Below are 14,244 nucleotides of genomic sequence, written 5' to 3' on the forward strand. Positions count from 1 at the left end.
ATGGCATACAAATTTACGTATTATTTATCAACAATAGAGTAACATTGTTTTAAACATGAAAACCAAGAGTACATAACATAGTTAAACTAAGTCTATCTTCATTTTATGTCTCTAAGGCACAGGTCTGCCCTAGTGTCATGATCATCGTCCTACGCAAAAGCTCCTGAAAACACATGTGAAAATAGGTACGTCAGCATAAAAATGCCTGTGAGATACATAGGTTTTGTGAAAATAGGATTCATGACTTATGATTTAAGAACTGTTTAATAGAATTCAGTCATGAACCTTGTAAATTGTTTTGTTTTGTAAATCATTTAAAAGCGATAAGATCAAATGATATGTATAGATAAAAGAATAATGTATGGTTAAATGAATAACCAAGTAAAATGAGTTGTATAAAATGCACTGTATTGCAAACCAAAGCCTTGTGAAAAACGTGCTACTTGTGTAATATGTATAAGTCAAAAATTAATAATTTAAGTAACGCTGTGATATGTAATATAATACAAACACTTATATATAAAAAGTATCAGCGGCGTATTTACCATGTTTGTATTATACTACTCACATCTCGTTACTTAAGTCACTCAAACCAACCAACAATGTATAATGTCTATGTTTAAACCAATTGTCAAAAGTCCTTGTATAAACCTTGGCAAATGTTAAAAAGTCCAAATGTAGTCAAGTAATGTGTAACAAATGTTATGTATTGTAAATAGAGTATTGTCACGTAACCCAATGTAGAAAATGTACAAAACAGAGTATTTTGAATATATCAAAAAGTTATGTTTTGCAAAGTAAAAGCATGTTACATTGATACATACATTTATGTGGTAAGTTAACGCATACATTCAAGCCTTGAGACAGTCGGATAACCCTAAGTCAAGGTTATCAAAAGAAATGTTTTCGGATTCAGTCATTCCTTACATCCAAACAAACCCGGGATGTCAGGAATGGGATTTGTCAAGTCCTATGGTACCACTACTTACTACAGAGCGGCGTAGCTAATGTTAATGAACGTATATAAGTCCCGTTTGTGCAAACCAAATGTTATAGCAAATGTAAACGTGTTACATGAAAACAATGTACTAAGTATGCTAAGTTAACATACAAAGCAGAAAAGTCATGTAAATCAATGTGCTAGCATGCTATCAGTCAACATACATAGCAGAAATGTAAAGTAAAACAATGTACTAAGTATGCTAAGTAAACATACATATCGAAACAATGTAATGTAAATCATGTACTAATAGTGTACTAATGAGCATAGCCAGTATATGATGTGAAACCAGGAAAGCACGAAAGTAACCGGTAGGCACATGTGTTTCACCCCAAAACAGTTTGGGAAACAGTAAAAGAGGGGACTATGTACTCACTTGATATTGCTTAGAAGTCCTTGTGTAACAACCAAACAATGCTAGAGATCACGGATATCAAACGGCACCTAATATAGGTAACTATGTTAATATACCGGACCTAAAATCGGAGGATTGGATAGAATGAGGGTTCGTAAACCAAGTGAGTATGGAAACTCATGTAATATGGTTTAACAAATCCCACATACTAAAATGAAACCTAACCTAAGTGCTTACGACCCATTACGACCCGTTTAGGTAGCTTATGCTACTTTAACGCGTCGTTCGCGTAAAACGCGTTCGGAACAACTAACTAGCCCTATGATAAGTAAAATATGCCTGAACATGTCTAATATTGTTGCCAAATCAGTTTAGATATCAAAAGTTATGTTACATAAGCTTAATATGAATTTTGGCGTAAAAAGGGCATTTTGGTAATTTACCTAAGCCACATAAACTACCTATCATACAACTAAATAAACGTCGTGACCATAAGGTGCAACCTCGAAAGGTTATTCCCTATACAACTATGGTCACCTAAAGCGTTTAGTCCGATCCTAATGATCGACCAAAAGGGTCGGGTTCGAAAGTATAAGCGATTGTTTAGATCGCTTACCTTACGACCCTATACAAGCACTAAACTAAAAGTGACGAGCTAAGCATGTTAAAACATGCTTACCTAAGTTTAGAAAACAGGTTTGGTATCAAAACAAACGGTTTTGATACCTATGAGTAGTTTTGTTACAAAATACGCAAGAATGCGTATTTTGGCCGAAACTACGACTCGTCACTGAGCCTAGATAACGTGGTAACCAGTAGGTATAGTCACTATGGACTATAACCATCGTGATGACCATGAACGTGGTAATCAGTAGGTATAGTCACTGAGCCTAGATAACGCTCACGTTATGAAGTTCAAACGAATTTCGCATTGACCATGAACTGGTCAAAGAAGAAAGTCAAACAAAGTTTGACTTTAGGACTCGAAAAGCGATAAAAGAACGAAAGAATACTTACGAAGGGTCCCCGAAAGCTAATCTTGATCCAGGAGCTCAGGTATGAAGCCTCAACTTAGAGATTTTAGATCAGATTTGTGGGTTTTTGCAAGAATGGGGGGCGGGGGGTATTTATAGGATATGCAAGACCGTTAGGATCGTTTATCGATTTACGTGCTTGAATCTCATCCGTACAAGTGTCAAAATGCTATGGTATCACAATATGACCCCAACCCTCTAGTGAAAACGAGTTTCTGCATATCTAGGGAGGCCTCGCGGCCCGCGTAAGGTTCAGACAGGGCTTACGCGGCCTGCCTGGATGTTCTGATCTACAATCATCTTTGAAAAATGACAGTTTCAGTCCCTGTTGGTGTTTAAAGCCTTTTCCGACATGTTTAAGGCCCGTTAAGCCAACTTTAAGGCCCTAAAATGATGCTTAAACATTGTGGACATGAAACATGCTCAAAAATATGCCGGATGTCGGTTCGTTTGGCCGTACGATCGCGATGTTCGGTTAATTACGACGGAATGCGCATAAGCGCGGAAAACGATCCAAAATGCGCGACGAATGGATTTTTCTCATGCCAAACCTAAGGCATAATATTATGATGCTTACATAAATTTTTGGATGTCCGGATGTATTCAAAATGTAAGTTATGCGCGAAAGTGCAAACTTATGCACTTTTTGACACTTTTGGTCCCTGAATGACCCAAAAGTTCATTTAGCACACCGAACACCTCAAAGCCTATTTCTAAGCTATGTAAAGGATATTTATGGTATGTTTAACTTATGGTCATGTTCCGGAATGTCTGTTACAGCTTAAATTGGCATACTTTCGCAGTTTGTCAAATTTAGTCCCTGTAGGCGAATTAACTTGTTTTCGCCATACCAAAGCCTTCAAAACTTATTTCTAAGTTATGTAAAGGTTATTTAAGGTATGCTAAGTATATGTTGATGTTCCAGAGTATTTGTCGCATTAAACTGAGTACGTCTACGCACCAGTTTGCGTATAATTCTCCAGAAAGCGATGAAGAGTTTAAAATTGAACAAAAGTCAAAACATGAGAAAAGTAAAACATAACCAAACAAACATTGGGATCAAATAACATTGTTTTATTGATAACTAAACTATTCACAATGATTTCAAGCACAAATGTTACACAAGATTAACATGATTTACCCATATTTCTTCCCTTTATCCACTCTTTACCCTTTATGTTCAAGACTTAGATTATGTTCATTAGTGTTTCTTATTATTTCACTATTCAATCATCTATTAACTACTAAATAGAAGAACAAGATGAAGTTTTAGAACACTTACTACTAGCACAAGGCTAGGAAGAAACAAGGCGTAAAAGTGGTGGATAGAAGAAAACAAGAGTGGTTCTTGAACTTCCGAGTGCACCAAGCTTGTTTGTATGACCTCTTGCACCTTTGAGTGTATGAAAAATGGCTAGAAAGGAAGTTGATGGTGGTGATATGGTGGAGGAGGGTGGCGGCCGTGAGGGAGGAGAAGAGAAGAGAGAGTGGTTGTTGTTTGTTGAGTTTGATGAAATGAAGGTTCAAGACTCTTAGACTTATTTATAAACCAATTCTCTATTAACCATCATACAACATGTTTCTCTAATCAACAACAATAACAATTTAATATTCAAAAGAAATGGGGGGTTGTCCCACCCCTTGTAACCGTCGGCTAGGGGGGGTATGGGGTTGGGTGGTGATGATCTAGTTACAAGTTAGTTATGTTTGAATGATATAGTTAGTATATTATAGTGTGTTATCTAATATAAAGTGTGTTAGGGTGTTCGGGGACCCTAACAAGCTCAGAAACAATCTGTTTGGCAATATTTTTATGTTCCGGGTAAAGTCCGGTTGTTCGGTTGGATGTTGATATGTTAAAGTGCTAAATAAAGCTTTAAATGTCTTTTATATTGTTTTTAGTGAAACATTAAATTCCCAAAACTTTGGAAAGTGTCTAGGAATATTTTGCAAGTTTTTGCACTTTACTAGCTTTGTTAAATGCTGAATTTTGGTATTTAGTGCAGAATTCTGCACATAAAGTATGTTTTAGGCACTTCCGGTCACTATAACTATCACTTAGTGACGCAGTTTTATGATCCTCACCTCCCTACACTCCCTACTAGTGTAGTATTCTATACCTGGCTCATTCTGGCCTCAAAAATATTGTCTGTCTAGGTGCTGGCATTGTCAGCATGTCTACTGGGTTATCCGCTCACTGTGCTAACTCTGCTTTTGTGCATCAAGCTTGTCACTAATGTTTGTATGTAAATAATAGAGTGACAGTATAAAATGTGATGCATGAGTATGTATGTATCAGAAAAAAGAACGCAGTTCAATCATAATTGTAATCAAGCACAGTCATTAAGCACTAATTAAATATTAATTAATTTGTACGGATACCTGGATTTGTGAGGGTTGTCACATTCTCCACCCGTTAAGAAAATTTCGTCCCGAAATTTTAGGCTCTGCTTCTAGTTGCAGGGGTCTTAGGAAATAAATGGGGGCACTTTTCTTTCATACGGTCCTCACGTTCCCATGTGTATTCTGGACCATGTCTTGCACTCCAACGAACTTTGACGAGCTTGACACTGCTCCCGCGTGTCTTGTTCACCTTCCAATCCGTAACCTCAACTGGTTCCTCAATGAAATGGAGCGTGTCGTTGATATGAATTTCATCAGCAGGAATGACAACTGTTTCTTGCGTTGGACTCTTCCTCAAGTTTGATACATGGTATGTATCATGAACGCCATTAAGTTCGGTAGGTAAGTCCAACTTGTATGCTACTAAACCAACCCTCTTCAGAATCTTGAATGGACCAATGTAACGCGGATTCAACTTTCCACGCTTTCCAAAGCATGCCACACCCTTCTAGGGTGAAACCTTCAACAAAACCATGTCTCCTACCTCGAATTCCAGAGGTTTCCTTCTTCGATCTGCATAAGACTTTTGACGATCGCGAGCCGCCTTGATGCGTTCTCGGATCTGTGCAATCTTGTCTGTGGTTTCCTGGACCACTTCCGTCTTTATCAGGGATGATTGAGAGAGGCACTCCATGACGTGCAACGATCTCTCTCATGTATATCTCAGCTAATTTGCTCATGTTATCCTTCTCTCTGATTGGCAAGAAATGCGCAGATTTCGATAACCGGTCTACTATTACCCAAATAGTATCGTGACCTTTGGGTGTTCTTGGCAACTTTGTTATGAAATCCATTGAAATCTGTTCCATTTCCATTTGGGTATTTCAGGTTGCTGCAGTAGACCTGAAGGCTTCTTGTATTCGTCTTTTACCTTGGCGCACGTTAAACATTTACCAACATAAACTGCAACATCGCCTTTCATCCTAGGCCACCAGTAGAAATCCTTAAGATCTTGGTACATCTTTTCCGCTCCTGGATGAATAGAGTACCGCGATTTATGAGCTTCATCGAAAATAACCTTTCTCAAACTACGAAACAGAGGAACCCAACCCGTTTCATGAAACATAAAGTTCCTTCCTCGTTTGGTACCAATTGTTTCTCCATCCCATGGAGATATTCTTCCTCAGTGTTCCTTTCTTTGAGAGCTTCTTTCTATGCGGCACGAATGCGCAGTGAGAGATTCGTCTGGACAATCATTTCCAAAGCCCTAACCCTTATGGGCTTGATTCTTTCCTTTCGACTCAGGGCATTGGCGACCACATTCACCTTCCCTGGATGATACTTGATCTCACAGTCGTAGTCGTTCAGTAATTCGACCCAGCGTCTTTGTCTCATGTTGAGCTCCTTTTGGTCGAATATGTGTTGCAGACTCTTATGATTCGTGAAGATTGTACATCACGCACCATACAAATAATGTCGCCAGATCTTCAATGCAAATACCACTGTGCCTAACTCCAAGTCGTGCGTGGCATAATTCTTCTCATGAACCTTCAGCTGGCCTGACGCGTAAGCTATAACTTTTTGTCGCTGCATCAACACACATCCTAAACCTTGACGCGAGGCGTCACAATATACCACAAAATCATCCGTTCCTTCTGGTAGCGATAAGATTGGTGCATTACAAAGCTTGTCCTTCAACAACTGAAACGCTTCTTCTTGTTTGATTCCCCAATCAAACTTCTTATCCTTCTGGGTGAGGAAAGTCAAAGGTTGAGCGATTTTTGAGAAATCCTCAATGATTCTTCGATAGTAACCAGCCAAACCTAAGAATTGTCGAATCTCGGTTGGCGTCTTTGGAGTCTCCCAATTCTTTATCACTTCGATCTTTGTGGGATCCACGTGGACTCCATCTCCATTAACCACATGTCCAAGAAATTGGACTTCACGTAACTAGAACTCGCATTTCGAGAACTTGGCATACAACTTCTCCTTTTTAAGTCGCTCCAAAATAGCTCTTAAATGCTGTTCGTGCTCATCCTTCATCTTCGAGTAGATCAAAATATCGTCTACGAACACAATCACAAACTTGTCGAGGTATGGCTTACAAAATCTGTTCATCAAATCCATAAAAACAGCTGGCACGTTTGTCAACCCAAACGGCATCACCAGAAACTCGTAATGTCCATATCGAGTTCTAAAAGCAGTCTTGGGAATACTTTCCTCTTGAATTCTCAACTGATGATAACCTGATCGCAAATTGATCTTCGAGTATAAACTTGAACCTTGAAGTTGGTCGAACAGGTCATCAATTCTCGGCAGAGGATATCTATTCTTGATAGTCAACTTGTTCGGTTCCCGGTAGTTAATACACATACAAAAACTACCATCCTTCTTCTTAACAAACAAAACTGGAGCTCCCCAAGGTGAGAAGCTTGGTCTGATGAATCCCTTGTCTAACAACTCCTGGAGTTGCGTCGACAATTCCTGCATCTCCGAAGGTGCAAGTCGATAGGGTGCCTTAGCCACAGGCGCAGCGTCTGGAACTAAGTCTATGTGGAACTCAACTTGTCTCTGCAGCGGTAATCCTGGCAAGTCTTCTGGAAAGACCTCAGGATATTCTTTTACCACTGGGATGTCTTCGATCTTCGGCTCAGCAGCTTCTTTATCCATGATGTGTGCTAAGAAGGCAACACATCCCTTCTGTAAACACTTTCGAGCTTTCAGACAGCTGAAGATTCTCAGAGGCGTATCGCGCTTCTCTCCATGAACCACGATCGTTTCTCCATCTTCTATTGGGATGCGAATGGTCTTTTCATGACACACAATCTCGGCCTTGTTGCTTGACAAACAATCCATCCCTACTACCACATCAAAGCTTCCCAACTCGACTGGTAGTAGATCCAAAGTGAACTCGCATTCTCCCAGCTCAATTACGCAACCTCGGATAACTTCATTGGTTTCAACTAGCTTCCCATTAGCCAGTTCAATTGAGTACGGAACATCTAACTTACTAGCAGTCAACCCAAGAATATTCTTAAATTCTAACGATACAAAGCTATAGTCGGCACCAGTATCAAACAGAACAGATGCAAAGCGTTGATTTATAGGGAACATACCAGTGACAACATTGGGATCCTGGCGCGCTTCGCTTGCTCCAATGTTAAACACTCTTCCACGGGCTTGATTCAGCTTTGGGCATTCCCTCTTGAAGTGCCCAACTTCTCTACAATTAAAGCAACCAGGTCCTCGACCATTACCACCTCCGTTTCCAGCTTGAGTGTTGTTTTGGTTACGATTTCCATTCCCAGCTTGATTCACAATGTTTCCACGGTTTCCATTTCCGCCATTTCCTCCTTGTTGGCGGTTTCCACTACCATTTCCATGTCCTCGATTACCACCACGCCCAGCACCAGTTCCGACCCAACACGTATCCTTCGTGTGGCCGTTCCTTCCACATGATTCACACTTCCTTAGTTGGCACGGACCAGAATGATGGCGCTGGCACGTGTCACACTTGGGCAGAGTACCCATATAACCCTTTCCTTTATTCTCAACACCGGTTGTAGCTCTTGTCGGTGTGCTCGATTCACCCTTCTTGTTCGCATTGCTTGTACCTTGCTTGAAGTTTGAAAATTTCCTTTTGTTATCACCAGACGACTCCACGTGAGTCTCTTTCTTCTTCGGTTCAGAATTCAAAAACTTGTTCAATCGAATGGCTTCCTCAGTAAGAGCCACACTGAGATCAATGGCTTCTGTGATTGTTGCAGGCTTGGATGTGGTAACCATACTTTCTTGATCTGAGGTGCCAATCCCTAGAGAAAGCGCTCAATACGTTTAAACTCTGGTGTAACCATGCACGGCACTACATGGGACAAATCGTGGAATCTCTGAACATACTCTGCAATCTTGGGACCTTCCATTTTTAGGTGCCAGAACTCAGTCTCTAGCTTCTGAATTTCAGCACGCGAGCAGTACTTCCTTCTCATGAGCTCCTTCAGCTCATTCCATGACATTGCATAAGCAGCAGCTTCACCCAGAGTTTGCACTTGCAAATTCCACCAAGATAGGGCTCCATCCAGAAACAGCCCTGAGATGTAGGTCACTTGTTGCTCGGGAGCACACTTGCTCATTCTAAGGACAGATTCAGTCTTCTCTGCCCATCTAACAAACGTAACAGCACCTCCTGTGCCATCGAAATTCACGGGCTTGCAATCGAGAAATTGCTTGTAAGTGCACCCTGCACATACGTTTCAATTTACAAATGGTATTAGCGAATCGTGCTAAGATTATCCAAATGTATTTTAGTATATCTCAAACGACTTAACATTACCATTGGGTGGATTGTTATTATCGTGGTTATGTGAGATATTTCCACTCGTTTCTGCATGAGAAGCAGCGTACTGTGCGATAGCGGCGGCAATGATTCCTTGGAGTTCTGCCTCATTAGTGGGCATGCGCGGATCACGTCTTGGTGGAATCTTCTAAAAGATGTTTCACGTTGGTCAGGTCATAGTAAGTAAATGGTATACGTATGAAATAACATTCATCAAGCACATAACATCTCACGTTACAAATTAATCAAGCACATAACATCTCATGTTTAAAACAATAAATCCAACATCACATATAATGAGAATACTGCGATTACGCTATCATAAATCAAGACCACAATAATGTTTACAAATTTTGTATCTGTATCGTACATCAAAAGTGACTAAGGGCCACATCGCCCTTGTCTGGACTGTCTAATCAACTACAACAAACAAAAGCTAAACATCAAAAGTCCTGGCATCAAAATGCGGTCTTCAAGAAGCTGTATAGTCCGCACAATCGCGGTCTTCTCACCAAAAGTCTACCTGCGTCGAATCAAAATGCCTATGCTATTGGCGGAGGAGGAGGAGGAAAACGAGAGTAAAGCAAGCGAAGCATATGTAACCAATCCTCCTCTAAAGCACGACAGACGCGCAACAAATATGCTATCTGCTACTCAGAGGTCAAGAAACGGATGTCTGAATCACGTGAAAGTGGACGAGGAGTGTGTAGTGCTGCAAATGGGGTCTGACAATGGCAGGGTCGTCGTGGAGCTCTCTCCAACTCCTGTATATGACGTGTCAATGCCTCCTGCTGTATCATCAAAGATGTGAGTATGTCCTCCGTAGAATACCCAACATGGTATGGGTGATACGGATCAGACAGTGGCATGATAGGGGGCGTAGTCCACAGAAATGGCTCGCTCGCTGGCATGAAAGATGGTGCAGTAGGTGGTGCAGCATGGGGAAACTGAGATGCAAACGGAAAAGGTGATGATAACATGGGTGGAGCAGAAACAGGCGGCTGCCTAGATGACCCCTCTCCAGGATGAGGTGGCGGTATGTCTTGGAGGAACGTAATGGGAAGATCAGTGCGATGAGCATTTGTGGTGTGGGGGAAACAGTGGGATGTCAGTGAGTGCAAAAATGGGTGCTACTAGGGGAGTGACAGGTCGCACAAATGGTGGGTAATCGTCATCGTCATCGATCTACCCGTTGTGGGTGTCGGCATATCGTGGATCTATATGAGCAGCAAAAGGTGCACGGTTAATCAGTACTGGTATGGGATCAGGTAATGGAGCGTCAACAACAGGATCATCCACCAACGGTGGAGCAACAACGGGATGATCAGCGATGGGTATATCATCAGCAAGAGGTGCGATGGCGGGTGCATCATCATGAACAGGGTCATGCTCTATTGTCGGATCAGGCACAACTACAGGCTCTGGGGCCACGACAGGCTCTGGGTCAACAGGATCGAAATCAAAATTAGTGGGAATATCAAACAAAGGCTCAACAGGAGCTACAGGCGCCTCTAAGGGCTGGTCCTGGTGAATGAACTCGATATCCTGGTCAAGATCGAAATCAGGGGGAAAGACAGGATCAAAATCATCATCAACCTCGTGGTCGAACTCAAAGTCGTGTGCGGGAGCAGGTGCAGCTGATAACGCCATGTCAGGGTCGGCGTCTGAGGAGGGATGCTGCACTCCCTAAGTGTGTAAGGACGCAGATGCCACAGACTCAAAGGAATCTGGAACCGGTGAATCAGTAGGAAGCTCCTCTGCAGGGGCCTCAGCAATGGGTAGAATGACGTCAGTAGCAATAGGGGCCCCGCCCTCATAGTCAGCCTCAGGTGGGTCCGCCTCGAATAGATCAATGTCGTCGTCAGAAATGACATCGAGTGGCATGTCGAATGCTGGATAAGCAACAAGAGGTATAGGAGCAGGGATCACCGCAAGTGGTAAATCCCCGGCAGGAAGGCCATCAGCAGGCTCAACTCCAACGTCCAGTAGCGCGAAGGGCTGAAAATCGTCGTCGTCAGTGCTGGTGGTGTCTGATGTGTAGACCTCTCGCTCGGATGGAATCTCGTCATCGGACACAACTGCCATAGGATCCTGGGTGTCTGAAACTCCGGTGTCTGAGGATGATGGCATGATGTCTGTAACACAACCACACATATGCACAAATAATCAACATAAGATCAAATAAATATGTAAGTCACCATGCAACAAACAAATAATTCTCCTAGTCTCCCAGACTACCCTCCCAACCTCTCAGACTGAACCTCCTAGCTTTTCAGACTAACTCCCTGGCCTCTAAGACCAACCTCCCAGTCTCTAAGACTAAACCTCCCCAATCTCTAAGATTGGCCCCTCTGTCTTTATGACTGAACCTCCCCAGCCTCTATGGCTGAACTCCCTCAGTCTCTAAGATTGAACTCCCTCAGCCTCTGAGACTGAACCACAATTTTTGAAAAAAAAGAGTTTTTGTGCCTTTTATTTGTAAAAATGTTTTGTGACCTGGATCTGGACGTTTTAGTGTATGCAATGTAAAAATGTTTTCGTGAAAGCCCTAGTGATCATAGTCTAGACTCGAGAAAGAATCCTAGTTCGCTATGAACAATGCTCTGATACCAAGCTGTCACACCCTGGCTTTGCGGAAGCGTGGGTTTATTTGGTGTGACTTGTCACACCCCGACCACGTAGGACAACAAACCGTGGCGGAAACGTCGGGGAGTGTTGTAACAGAAGCTATCGTTTCACAACTATGGATACAAAAGTGTTTCGTTTTATTGATATAATTAAGCATTAACATTGTCTTAACACAGAGTAAACAAGTTTTATGTTTTCTATCACTATTATTATGTCACTAAGGCCTCGTCCAGATCCTATGTGACGCATGCATCCTAGTAATCAATCAAGCATCAACACCTGAAACATATGTAAAAACTTAGTCAGCAAAGAAATGCTGGCGAGTACATAGGTTTTATAGGAGTGTCGAATTCATGGCTAGTTTAAGTGTTGCAATACTTTATTAAAAACTTTGTTTTGAAAAGAGTATAATATTGCAACTTAATTAACCAACTCAAATCAAGCGGGTTATAGTTTATAAAACCTCGTAGCCATGATTCTTAACCCAAAAACATTTGCTTTAGAAAACCAACTTGTAAAACATCATGTAAAAACTCGTTAAAAACTCGTATAGTTTATATCTCTTAGAAAAACATCATTGTGAGACATCGTTTCAAAATCGTTTACCCAAGTGAACTAAATAACGCCAAGATATGTAATATGATGAAATCGCTTATATATAAGAAGTACCAACGGCGTATCTACCATGTTTTCACCACATTACCCCCGTCTCGTTATCTAAACACTTAACTAAAAACCAATCGTTTATCGAAATCGTTTAACATCATTTCCAAATCGTTCCCAAACCGTTTACTCGTTCCCAAATCGTTTCCAATCGTTCCCAATCGATTACTCGTTTCCAAATCGTTTAAATCGTCATCGTTTTAATTGTGAAAAACTTATATATGGTCGTCTCGTTAACAACATTCAAACCTTTGTGACTCGTCCATCGTTCAACTCGTTCTCGTATTAACAAACCACCAAAGGGTAAGTTAACAAACATCAGATTCAGTCGCTACCCACAACCCCCACACATAACCATGGGTGTAGTAAAGTAACTGGATTTGTCAGATCCTATGGTACCATAACCAAATACTGGTCGGCTTGATCAATGCTAATGAATGTCATTCGTTATGTAACTACAACCAACAAGTTCGTTCACTTTATCGAAATCGTTCTTAGTTTAGTAAAAAAAATCGTTTTAATCGTTTTCGAAATCCTTGTTTAAACTTTGAAAACATTTCGTACATATGAATCACCCCAAAACATTTAAAAACAGTAAAATAGGGGAACTATTTACTCACATTTAGTGCAAAGTATCCTTGATCAAATAGAACTTCAACAACTCGAGCAAACCATAGAAATCAAGTAGCTCCTAGTAATCGAACCACTAGTCAAACCATAGACGCCTAAATCGGAAGATCGGACAGAATGAGGTCTTGTAAACCAAATGAGTGTTGGAACTCATGTGATATGGTTTAACAAAGCCTACATCCTAAATCGGAACCTAAGCTAAGTGCTTTCGACCCATCGCGACCCATTAAGGTAGCTTATGCTACTTTAACGCGTCGTGCACGCAAAAGCGCGTTCGAGACGTCTAACTGGTCCTATGACATGTATTATATGCCCATACATGTTTAATTATGTTACATAATCAGTTACGTGTCAAAAGTTTAAGTTACATATGCTTAATTACCAATTATGTATGAAAAGGGTATTTTGGTAATTTACCAAGGGCACATAAACTACTTATCATGCGACTAATCAAACCTAAGTGACCATAAGGTATAACCCCGGAAGGTTATTCCCTACGCTACTATGGTCACTAAACGTGTTTGGTCGGATCCTAATGATTGACCAAACGGGTCGTGTTCGAAAGTCTAAGCGGGTGTTTAGTCCGCTTGACTTACGACTCTACATAAGCACTAAACTAACAAGTGACGAGCTAAACATGTCGAAACATGTTTAGTTAAGTTAGAAAACAAGTTTTGATATCAAAACAAACGATTTTGATATTCTAGAGTAGTTTGGTTACAAAATACGCGAGATAACGCATTTTGGCCGAAACTACGACTCGTCACTGAGCCTAGATAACGTGGTAGTCAGTAGGTATAGTCACTAGGGACTAATACCATCGTGATTACGCTCACGTTATGAAGTTCAAACGAACTTCGCGTTGACCATAAACTGGTCAAAGCAGAAAGTCAAACACAGTTTGACTTTAACGATAGAAACGAACGAAAAACGCGAAAGAATACTTACAGAAGGTCCCCGCAAGATTCGAACCCGATTCACTCTTAGGTAGGAAGCACAAACTTCCACTTAGAAAGTGTAGAGTCAGATTCAAATGTGAGGGAAATGAGTGAAGGGTGGGGGGTATTTATAGGATTTTCACAACCGTTAGGATCGTTTCTTGGAGAAGGAGGAATGATCTAGACCATACACCTCGTACCCACTGATTTGAATACCATGGGAGCCTTCAAACCAGCCCATAGATTGCCCAAAACCATGTGCAAAACAATGGGGAACAGCTGGGTTTTTAAAAATGAAGTCTGCTGTGCTGGAGAGGGCT

Source organism: Helianthus annuus, chromosome 11, assembly GCF_002127325.2.
Source record: "Helianthus annuus cultivar XRQ/B chromosome 11, HanXRQr2.0-SUNRISE, whole genome shotgun sequence".
Classification (NCBI taxonomy): Eukaryota; Viridiplantae; Streptophyta; class Magnoliopsida; order Asterales; family Asteraceae; genus Helianthus; species Helianthus annuus.